A 12,348-nucleotide genomic window follows, 5' to 3' on the forward strand; every position below is an offset into this window, starting at 1 on the left:
AAAAAGGAAAACAGGGCTTCCCTGGTGGCGCAGTGGTTGGGAGTCCGCCTGCCGATGCAGGGGATGCGGGTTCGTGCCCCGGTCCGGGAAGATCCCACGTGCCACGGAGTGGCTGGGCCCGTGAGCCATGGCCGCTGAGCTTGCACGTCCGGAGCCTGTGCTCCGCAACAAGAGAGGCCACAGCAGTGAGAGGCCCGCATAGCGCAAAACAAAAACGAAAACAAAAACAAAAAAGGAAAACAAATGGTCCCCTAAGAGCCAACGATAATATCTACACATAAGGGGCAGGCCAAAGCAGCGTGCAAAACTCGATTTAGAGAGAAGTCCAGCTCCCCGACCCATAAGGTGCACTGTCTTCCCATCTGAAGACAGAAAGTGCACAGCAGACGTGAGGTGGTAGCCGCAGGAGCCCAGGACAGAGAGCCACTGGAGAAAGTGAGGAGCGGGGCCTGGGGAGAGCACCGTCCACCGAACGCCCACTAGTGGTGGTGAACGTGTGAGTTGCTGGGCTCTCCTGAGCCGGTGACATGACACACAGCAGGATTCTCACTGGCCAGGGCTTTGTGCTCAGAGGGACCGCGTGCTCACCCGCAAGAGCCAGCCCCAGCGTCTGTGAGTTTCACGGTCTTGAACTGAATATTTCACAGGCAACAGCCTTCAATAAATGTTTGCCTAAAAAAAAAAAAACCCGCAGGTAATTAACCACCTTGTCAGTACCTCCCGAAGTATCATTTGGCTTCCCCTCTAGGAGAGAATGCATGGTCAGACCCTCCCCTAACCCCGGAGACCTCCTTGCTTTCAGAGAGGTGGAGGGTATTCGCTTCCCATGATACCATGCGCTCCTCTCCGGCAGGCAGGTCCTCCACGTCTTACCAGCCTACTTGTTAGCGCGAGATCACAGATGCTAAGATCATTTTGCAGCTGAACCCGTCTCGGAAATGACTTACTCCAGCCTGACATTTGACACACGAGGAGACATGGGATGGGACCAGCTCAAACTCTCCGTGGTGGAAGCAGCGCTTGCCCCCAAATCCCCCGATTCAAGGACCTTTCCAAACCTTCCTTTAACTCCTAGGTATTGTTTATGGTTCAGGTGTGAAAAGATTAAATTAGAAGTTTTGACCAAAGCAGCGAGATGCTACACCAAGGTCTCAAGATGCCCAACTAAGCACCCAAGATCCAGGTTACCAGTGACCCCGACAGCTGGGGAGCGGGGAGTGGAACCTGAGGGACGTCACTCCAAGAGGCAGGTGACCAGCAGAGTGGCCAAGCACACAGCTAGTCGCATTACACCCGACACGTGTGATGGTAAAGGGGCCACACGGTTGTTTTTGGCTTGTGATGAATAAGTTTACTTGGTAGAATCTTCTAAGTAACGTCCCCCAGTCCCAGAATTGGAGGCACCGATCAGGAAGTGAACGGAGTGTCTACTGTCAGCTGAGCTTGTCTACCGGGTGGTCCTGAGCTACTTGGTTTCCTCGTGTTTATTTTTAGAACAAGAATGCCTGTCACGTTTTTGGAAATGCATTCCTTTGAATTCAAACCACTTCAAAATGGTTGGACCCCAAATCAGCATTCCTGGGCCCTCTCCACTCAGGAATACGACGTGGCTTCATCCCGTAGACCCCACGGACCCCCTAGAGGAGCATCCCTAGACCCGAGGTCCTGGGGCAGGGCAGGGAGCTTCTGCCGGCCTGGTGTCCGCCCCCAGGTCTCCTGAGTCCCCTGGGGCCCCGTCATGCAGGGCGAGGGGAAGCTGCAGTGCCGATGGCTGTGCGGACCCAAGAGACGCACCTTGTGGCATCAGGAGAAACGCAACAGAGCCCCTTATCAGGTGTGGCTGCTTCCTCCTGCAGTGTGGTCCTTCCTACAGCCCCCCGCCACACCCCCACAACCCCCACCCCCAGCTCCAGTCACATTTCACAGCCTCTCCCCTCCCAGACATCGCCCTGGAAACCAGAACACTTCCCCAAACATCACCCTATTCCCACGGTGTTCAGGAACTCTCTGGAAATAGGTGGGGACCTTGTGATTGTTTTTACAGAAGAAGGAACAGGAGAGAAAGCGTGAACGCATTTTCTGTGGTCGTCTCTGTAAGAAACCGAATTACAGCTCTGACTCCTTGAAAAACCCGAGAAGAATGAAAATCCAAATCTCAGGACAAATTAGAGGTTTATTGATCGTTTTGCAAAAGGAACCACCAGCGGCTTCATCTCCGTGGATGGCTTCCCTGGTGCTCATGACAGGGCAAAGTTCAGCCTTCCGGCCCTGGCGACAGGGACGGGGGACACACCCGCAACCCCTGGGCCTCGTGTTCTGGACAACAGGTCAGATAAGGAGGGGGCAGGCGGCAGCCGGCAGCAGCAGTCAGATATCCGGTCAGATATCGGCCTGCAGAGGGGGAGCTAAGAGGAGAGGGAGGGCCCGGGGTCCCCGATAAACCCACAGTGCTGATACCTCGAGATCAGCAACAAGAAAGAAACAAAAAATCACCAGTCCCCTTTGCATGTTTACCCACAGGCAATGTGCAGACGGAGGCTTTGCTGACACAAAGCCCCAAAGAGAGGTGTCACGTTCCAGGGCAAGATCCGTGTTTTTCTTTCACTAAACTTCCCAGGTAGGTAGTGACCGGCAGAATGTCATCTCTGCCCGGGCGCAGGCTGGAACCTCCAGGGCCATCCCTGATCGAGACCTGCTGCCCAGGCAAGGGATACCGGGACCCAGACCCTTGACTCCCTGCACTCTGTTCCAGAATCTTCCATCTGAGTCCTCTGTGCTCTCTGCCTTTTAGCCCGGACACCACGCATCGGAAACCTGACTTTCCCCTCCACTCCTTCTCCACAAGCATCCCTGTGGGACCCGCCCTGGCTCTGACCCGGCTTCCGCGTGATCCTGTCCTCCTCTGCCCTGATTTCCAGTTCTGGCCACCACCCCGAGACTCTCAGCTCCTGTGAGTTCACCCCAGTTGCCTGGACCCCTGTCCAAGTGCTGACAAGCCCCACACACCCAGAAGAGCCAGACTGACCACAGAGACTCCCCTGTCCCCTCTTCCTGGCTGGAAACGGCTTCCCATCTGAGTCTGGAGGGAGGGGAAGAACTTCCACAGCAGGTCAAGGAAGGCCAGCATGGGCCAGGGGAAGCCGTGGGGCCAGGAAGGTCATCGGACGGCCCGGGGCTCACACCGCAGGTTCATGTCCACCACCACGCTCAGGCCAGCCTCCTCTGGGGGCCCAGCGTTCTAGCCCAGGCCTCATATAAGGGTTAGCGCAAGAAGCTCTGGTCTGATCATCCAAACAGGGCACACTCACTTTGAGCTAGCAGCTGAGAATGGTAGGCACGTGCACGCACACACACAGAGGCGCGCAGGCACACACACACAGGCGCACACGCAGATACACACACACACAGAGACACATGGAGAGAAAGTGGGGACACTGCTTCCACGGGACCCATGTGTTTCAGCCTCTGCCTGACGACCACTTTGCGTGACGTTTTGGAAATAATTATAAAAGAGGAACTGGGGCTGAGAGAGGAAATGGTGCTGGATTTGGGAGGTGAGGCAGTGAGAACTGTCTCTGTGGTGGGAAAGGGGCCACAAACACAGAGTGTGGACACAGCGCTGCCCTCACCCCACCTGCTGAAAAGGTGAGCTTCAGCCACACCCATCATTCTACAGGTCATGACCAGGCGCTGCTCTGTGCCAGGCTCTGTGCAGGCTGGGACAGAGTGGTGAACAGGAACAGTCTGCCCTGCCCTCATGGCCCTTCCACTCTCACTGGAGAGGTACTGACCGAATCTGCTAGAAAGACAGGAGCCACATGGTAGAAAACTCGAGGGCCAGGGAGCCGAGCTGAGGTCGTTTGATCAGCCACAGCTGAGGGGTGACGTTTATGCGGACGACTGAAGGATAAGGAATGAGCCCTGCTAATAGAGCAGGGGAAATGATACAGACAGAGCACCGGTCACATGTGCAAAGGTCCTGGGGCAGGAAAGAGCCTTCATGATTAATGATTAAAAGAGACACAGAAAGGATGGGGTGCTCATAAAAGGGGACAGGGCCTGACGGGGCAGGGACTGGCCATGGTGAGGAGTTGGGATTTTATTCTAAATATACGTTGGGATTTTAGAGGGCTTTAAGGAGGAGAAAAATAGGAATTTTTGTAAAGCATTGCCCTAGCTATTTTGTAGAGACAGGACGTGGCGGGGGCAAGGAACACTGCCTCTTGCAGGCACCCTGGGCATGTGGAGAAGGCAAAAGGGTGGAGGATGCCGGATCTGTCTGGGAGTGGGCACGGGGTGGGAGGGCAGATGGAGTTGTAGGGTCTGAGGTTTCTGGCTGGAGCAGCTGAGTAGATGGTGGCCTGGGGAACATGGGCAGGAAGGCTCTGCAAATGCTCGCTGCCCTGGGGCTTGCTCAGAGCAGGAAGCAGGAGAAAGACGCTGAGACCATCCACACGCAGGGAATTCCAGGTCCAGAAGCTTGGTCTGGGATAAGCTCAGAGCCAGTGTTTGGAGCCCAGGTCTTTCCCTTCGTAGGACGGTGTCTAAACTCTCTGAGCACCTTTCCTTCCTCCTCTGTCAAATAGAATCACAGTGTCTGCCTCTTGGGATATCTGTAAGGATTAAATGAGAAAATTCTGTAGGTTTTTGGCATGGTGTCTGACACGTGGAAGGAATTCAATGTTTAATAGATATTAATACCACTACTAGATTGATAGCGTTTGTGTATTGCAGCCATTATTTTGCCTCATCCAGACATTTGCAGTTTGAGCCTTTCTCCAAAGGGAAAAGAAACTTCTGTATGGGATTAAAAGGACTTCTGTATGTGACCTGCAGATACCAGCAAGCACTAGTGAGCAGAGGAACCCCACTGTCACTCCATGAATAAGACTAGTTCCAGGGCGATACTGAAAGGCTGCCTGGCCCAGTCCTGGCACGGCCCTGACGTAATAGAAGCTGGATGGTAGGCAGTCCTGGTACCTTCCAGCCAGATAAGAAGCCTGGGTCCAGCCCACAAGTCAGCCTTGTGGACAGCCCGTGGTGTTTCCCTGAGGGCAGTCCACACTTTTGTGCCTCTTATAAGATGGAGGTACCAGAAGGCTGTCTGCCTTGGATGCTAGAAACCTAGTTCCAGGTCCTTCACCAGCACGGCGAGCACAAGAATGAGTCATCAGGCCACCGTGGTCCGCAGCAGGGAAATGACAGCAGAGGGGAGGATCCTCATTCTATTCTCCTGGGGAGAAAAGGTCCAAGAGAGGCAGGCTCTTGGGTGCTCGAAATGGACAAGCTTCACAACTATGACGAAAGGTTTAGAAACCGGAGACCAGATACAGTGTGCACGGTACAATGGCTTTCCATTTTGTCTCTAATTGTAGGCAAAGAGATTTTTTTGAAGATAAACACTCTGATAGTTACATACCAGCACCGCCACTCGTGGTACACATGACCGACCTTCGGCTGGTCTTGTCTGCCTGAATTTGCGTTTGCGCAAGACCAAGGTGGGTAATAAACTTCACGCACTGCACAGGGCGATGAGAGGTAGGATTTTCCCTGAGTAGAGCGTCCCGGCTCGTCAAGTGGCTTATAGGGAACGGAGTGGTTCCTCCAATCACAAGCACCGGCCTGGAGCTCCAGGATTTACGAAGTCGCTTTGTTTTCTTTTTTTTTTTTTTTTTGCGGTACGCGGGCCTCTCACTGTCGTGGCCTCTCCCGTTGCGGAGCACAGGCTCCGGATGCGCAGGTTCAGCGGCCACGGCTCACGGGCCCAGCCGCTCCGTGGCATGTGGGATCTTCCCGGACCGGGGCACGAACCCGTGTCCCCTGCATTGGCAGGCGGACCCTCAACCACTGCGCCACCAGGGAAGCCCTGTTTTCTTTTTGAAGCAAGCCCAACTTACTTTATAGATGCTGGCTTCCCAGAAATTGGCAAATCAAGGTGTCTCTGCATTCACTTTTCTTTCTTTCTCAAGTCCACAGAGACAAGAATAAGATTCCCTTCCGAAAAGGATCCACACCCTCTTTATTCTTAGTCTAGTAAATCAAAACCAGATAATCAGAGAACCCCAAATAACAGGGTCTGCAAGCTTTAGAGGTAGAACAGCACAAAAGCACACTTTTGTCTGGTTATTTCTGTCACTGATGTCTTCTAGTCGCTTGTTCTCAGAACTTTCCTCTTGTGGAAACTGTAATAAGGAAGAACAAATCTGACTCCATATTAGATCTGTTCCTTTTCCTGTGCTTAGTCAGGCTCTGCACCTTTTGTAAAAGAATGTTGCCTAGAGCCTGAAATATACAGGGTAGCCTATTCTCAGGGCTCTGACCTTTAAGAGTCCATTCATAGAGAGATAAAAAGTTGCAGAACAGAGGATAACACTTGTCCTGTTGGAGGTTTACAGGAGCACCATGACCTGACCTAGTGGACAGCTGCAAGAACAAAGGATGCCCACATCATGAGGTCTGCAACCACCAATCATGCCTCACCCTCAACTTGCCTTTGAAAGTGCTTTGCTGAGACCCTTTGAGGAGTTCGGGGTCCTTTGGGCACAAGCCACCCGTCTCCACGCTTGGCCCTTGGTCTGCTCCAAGCTCCGACATTTCAGCTTCTTTGGCCTCACTGTGCGTCAGGCATACAACTTGCATTCGGTAACAAAACCGCAGCATTTGCAGGTTTCTGGGTCTCGATGGTGTTGGAAATTCCGTCAAGTCGTACAGCTGGCTCGGGGTGGAGAGCCACATGGACGGGATTCAAATCCTCTCACCAACAGAGACAACCGGGATAACCTCACCCCGGCCCTCACCTGTGAAATGAGGTAACAGTGCTGCCTGTGGGGTTGGCGCCACGATCAGGTGAAGGAACAGAGCGGGGTGTCCCACGAGTGAGCACCCTCCTTGGAACTGCTCTCGGGGATCAGAGAACGTGGGCCCTGCAGCTCAGAGATATCTATTTTCTTAGCTACAAACTCCATGGAAAAAACACAATTCAATTTCCAATGAATCGGTATCCATGATGAGCCCAGTAGTTATAAAATTCCTGGACTGAACATCCCCAAATCTCATGGAGCTGGAAAGCAGAGTTCTGGGAACAAAGCTGGCTACCCTCGGGCCCAAACCCTCTGAGCAGTGTCACGCTGTGGAAGTGACCACTTTTTCTTAGTCCCAGCCTGCTCTATACACCTGGGATTGCTGGGAATATGTGATTCTTCGAGCTGATTGAAAAAGGAAGAGAAAAGTGGGGCTGCCTGTGGGGGGCTGTACTCCCTGTACCTCTGAGCCTCGGTTTTCTCCCTCTGGAAGTGACCCCGGTCCAGAAGCCAGGAGATGGCTCTCCATCCTGATGATGCTGGTCTGTGGTGTGTCCTACGCCGTCCACCCCCCAGCCCGGCATCTGCATTGCAAATACAGGACAGACAAGGTGCTGGGGGAGGAACACCCAGCTTGAGCCTCCTGTAGATGGGTAGCACTGCCTGGCCAGCTTCACCCCCAGCCTGTCCCCCTCCTAGACCCAGCCTGAGGCAGCGGCGGGCTGAGTCCCAGTAAAAGGGAACTTGCATTTTCTTTTTAGGACTAAGTTCTGCTTTGCTTGGCTTTGATGGAAGGGTGACGTCAGATGGGAGGAAGGCCTGAGGAGAGGCTGCATCAGGTGCTGGCAGGGGGTGGGGTTTGGGGTGGGGTGGGGTCATGGGCAGCTTTGCTGCAGCCCAGGTGTAAGCAAGCCCGAGGTCGGCGGAAGTTATGCCCCTCCCACAGTGAGATAGAAGCACAGGTACAGAAGGGACACGATGTATCCTGATCCCCTATACCAAGCACCTCCTTCACTGGGCTCCCCTGCTTAGAGATGGGCATCTTATTGCTGTCTTTCAGACAAGCAGCAGGAATACAGTTCTTTCAGTCCCTCCTGACTGTCCTAGCTGGTACCTCCATGCCTTCAGCCAGCTTGGGTACAGTAAGAAAATAAGGTGAAACAAGATCTTTGCATAAAATAATCCTAGAACCACTTAGAAATGTTAACACTGCTAGGATTTTCCAGCACATGATGGGCCTGGGGGCCAAAGCTCCAGGAGGAAAATACATGGTAAGTCTTCTCACCATCCCTGAAACGGCTCATGAAGGAGCCGGATACTAAGGTGATGGGTTCCCACCACGTGGGACCAAACAGCAATGGAGAATTTGAAAATGGCTTAGATCACATTATTAATACATAAGTTCAATAAATAACCTTCCTGGAGGGGGGACGCTCTTTTAGATTTGAGGTTCTTAAACACTTGGTGTTGGGATGGCAGAGTATTCAGCAAAATTTCCACTTGGCTTACCCACCTTCCCAAGATGCCCTCACAGGCTGCTTCCGAAGGAAATTTACAGGTGACACCAAACATCTGGGAACTGGATTGCAGGTGTTTTGCATTCAACAGACCAGAGTCATTTGCAATGCCAAGTCACTCTACACAGACAGCGTTGCATTTCTCTCCATAGGAAGCCCATTGCTGAGGATGGCTTTTTGACGAAAGGGATTACATGAAACAGAGTTATGAAGGTCAAGAATGTCTTCAGTGGAGAGAAAGTCAAAGGCAATTCAATGAATATCACCTTTGAAGACTAACTAAGCTTCTTGGAATTGGGGTAGGGTTACCAGATAAACTACAGGACACCCAGTTCAATTTTAATTTCAGATCCTCAATGATCTGAAATTAATCAGATTTTTTTTTTAGTATATCTCATGCAATATTTAGGATATACTTACACTAAAAATGTTGGTCCATGTTTATCTGAAAATTAAATTTAACTGAGTTTCCTGTATGTTTATTTGCTAAATCTGACAACGCTAGATGGAGGAGCTAGACCCAGTCACTTTATTACTCCTTTTCAGGACTGACCAATCATTTCACAGCTGCTGCCTCATGTGTGTTATGGTTTCCTACCTGGATGTTTTGTTGTTGTTCAATATTTCTAGTTCATGACATCACTTTTCCACAACTGGAATTGTGATCAAGTCCAAATCATTTCTGAATGGTAGAAACCCACAGACTTATGCCATTATTGGTTTTTGTTGTTTGTTTTATAAAATTTTTTTTTCAATCTTCCAGCAGGTTTGCGTGCTGCTATATTTTTAAGGAGAAACCCTGAAATGGTTAAAGTGTCACTTCCACATTCAGGCTCTTTCACAGTGCTTTGTGTTTCCTAATGTGGAAATTGAGCTTGTTAAATTTCAAGCACAAAATATTTGGCTTTGGTTGTAAACTGCCTGGTTGCATGTAACAGAATCCCAATGCCCTAAATGGAGGTTTGCTGGGAGGCACGAGTTTGCCTCATGGAACTCAGCGGCAAGTACACAGGGGCTTTGACAGGAGCCCAACTGACTTCCTTCCGTGCCTGCCGCCCCCGTCCACCCTCGTCATCTCTGACCACTGGTCCTCTGCATTCCTGTAGAATTATCTCCTTCACAGTCCAGTTCCAATGACCTCATGGCTTTCCCAGCTCCAAATTTAGTTACTTCTTCACCCAAACACTAATTAGATTCACTGGGTTCCAGGTCCAAATGATGAGGAGAGCCTCTGACTGGCCCAGCTGGGTTGGGGCCAGCCCGGGTACAGTCACTCATGCATTCATGGCTCGGGGTGCTGTGTCCCAGGAAGAGTGGAAGCGGGCTATCTGGGAGAGGATGCTGTATTATGGGTGAATTCAATGATGTGTTCACCACTGTCATCTTGGATATACTCTAGGGCAAGACAAGGATTATTATAGTACGGTTGGAGGAGAGCTTCCAACTCCATGTATCTGAATCATCTACTCTACCAGTCACCGTCTCTGTCAGTTAGATTCTGGACCAAGGTGTATTTTGGGGTGCGTACCCTGCAGCCATGATTCAGAACAGAACTCAGAGAAACTCATCTTGTTGACACATGCCTCTGCATTTCTGGGAATAAAGTTAAACATTACCAACTCATTTCAGGATCTTTAAACCATTACCAGTTAGTAAGTGGGTTTCAGTTATTATGCAAATAGTGGAAATCATCAACTGGGCCTGTCCCAAGGAAATTCACAAAGTTGCTAATGAGAATGTATCTAAATGAGTATGTGGTAAGTGTGAACTCTCTGGAGACTGTGCACAGGCAAAGCCCCACACGGTGAATTCCATACCCACAAGTACCCACATGAAGTCATGGGATGCTTCTCTCAGTGATCACATGTCATATCCTCACCCTAGTCCCCTCATTTGTCTATAAATGTTTGCCTATTTTGATACATAATTAATACATGCCCATGGAGACAAAGTAGAAAATAGCCATGAGCAAAAATATATATATATATATGTGCGTTACCCCACCACCCACAGATGAAACATAACCACAGCTTTTAAAAGTGGGGTGATTCTGTACACTCAGCTTTCTTCCTTAGAACGTATCATGGGCACACTTCCATGTCAATAAAGATGTTTCAGCGCCCACGCAGTACTCCACTGTCAGAGCAAGGGCACGCCCTCGTGTTTTTCACTGGCTCCTCAGTGTTGCATATTTTGACGTTCCATTTCTTCACTGTTGTAATCAAGGCTGTGATATGCAGCATTCCTCCTTAGGCTGAATTTTTGTACAACATGATACATTTTAGTAGTTTATAATTGGGGTTTTGATTTCATCTTTGACCCAATCATTACGTAAAAAGGTTTTGTTTTGTCGTGGTTTGTTTTAATTTTCTGATGGCTACAGTTTCCTATTTATATATCTTTGTCATGTTGCTTGTTTTACTGCATATTGTGGTCAAAGAATGTGGAGAGTGCTATTTCCGCTCTTTAAAATTTATTGAGTTTTTAAAAGATAGCTAAATATATAGTCCATTTTTGTAGATGTCCTGTGGGGTGGTTAGACGATGCTGGGTCGTCCCTTTGGAGAGCATACCAATGGACTCTCACCTCTCAAACCTAAGTTATTAATTATAGTATTCAAATCCTCACTTTCATTTTTTTCCCTTAAGTTATCTCTTAAAAAGCAAAGAATGACCCCCCTTCTGTTTATTCCTGGCAAGCTCTTTCACTAAAGCCAAGTCAGTGCTTTGCTATTGCTGTTGTTTAATTTGGCCTGAAGGTCCAGGGCAGATGTCTTCTACAATCTGCTTGAACAGCATTCTTCATGTGTTAGATATTTTCCTTCAGAAACAAAATTGTAATAGGGAAGAACAAATCTGACTCCATATTGGGTCTGTTTCTTTTACTTTAACCTTGGTACACTATTGCTTTGGCTTCCAGTTAGGAATGTTGCCTAGAGCCTGAAATATACAGGACAGCCCATTCTCAAGGCTCTAACCTTTAAAGGTATAACGCTTTTCCATTCATATAGAGATAAAAAGTTGCAGAACAGGGCTTCCCTGGTGGCGCAGTGGTTGAGAGTCTGCCTGCCGATGCAGGGGACACGGGTTCGTGCCCCGGTCCGGGAAGACCCCCACATGCCGCAGAACGGCTGGGCCCGTGAGCCATGCCGCTGAGCCTGCGCGTCCGGAGCCTGTGCTCCGCAATGGGAGAGGCCACAACAGTGAGAGGCCTGCGTACCGCAAAAAAAAAAGTTGCAGAACAGAGAATAACATTTGTCCTGTTAGAGGTTTACAGGAACATCATGACCTGACCTACCTGGACAGCTGAAAGAACAGAGAATGCTGACACCAACCACACCTCCTTTCCTTTTAGGATAAAAGAAGCCTGAATTTTAATTCAGGGAAGACGGTTCTTTGGGACACCAGTCCACCTTCTCAGTCTGCTGCCTTTCTGACTAAAGTCACTGCTCCTTGCCCCAAAAACTCATCTCTTGATTTATTGGCCTGTTGTGCAGTGAGAAGTATGAGCTTAGGCTTAGTAACAAAACCATAGTTGATCGAAACACCGCTACCTCTCATCCACAGCTATTATATTTTTTCTAATATTCTTCATCTCTTCAATCAGTTTTTTTTTTACTTCATCCTAAAAGAGATGCTAAAAATTGCCTGATTCAATTTTTTTAATTCCAAATCACCAAATCCCATTTTAAATTCTGTGACACTTTATTTTTCTCTAACCATTTCTTCTTAAGGGGGCATTTCCTTTTTCACTTCTGTCTTAGCATCTCCTGGTTCATATCTTACTGTGCAGAGTCTGTAAAAGGGGAAAGAAGTTGACGTCTAAATGTTCCTCCTATTTCCTGTAGTAAATTTTTTTAAATCTGTTTTCTCCCTGTTGATTGCAACATGAGTTTGCCTGCTTCTCCTGTGTCCAAGAATCTTCTCACGGTGCGTGTGCTGGTCTGGCACGTCACAGGATGTTGTCTGGCTGAAAACAGCTCTCTGGTCTCCCCCTGTCCAGGCACGGTCACCCCCTCCCTCTCCTGCCAG

Source organism: Grampus griseus (genome assembly GCF_964374135.1).
Source record: "Grampus griseus genome assembly, chromosome: 7".
In the NCBI taxonomy this organism is placed as follows: Eukaryota; Metazoa; Chordata; class Mammalia; order Artiodactyla; family Delphinidae; genus Grampus; species Grampus griseus.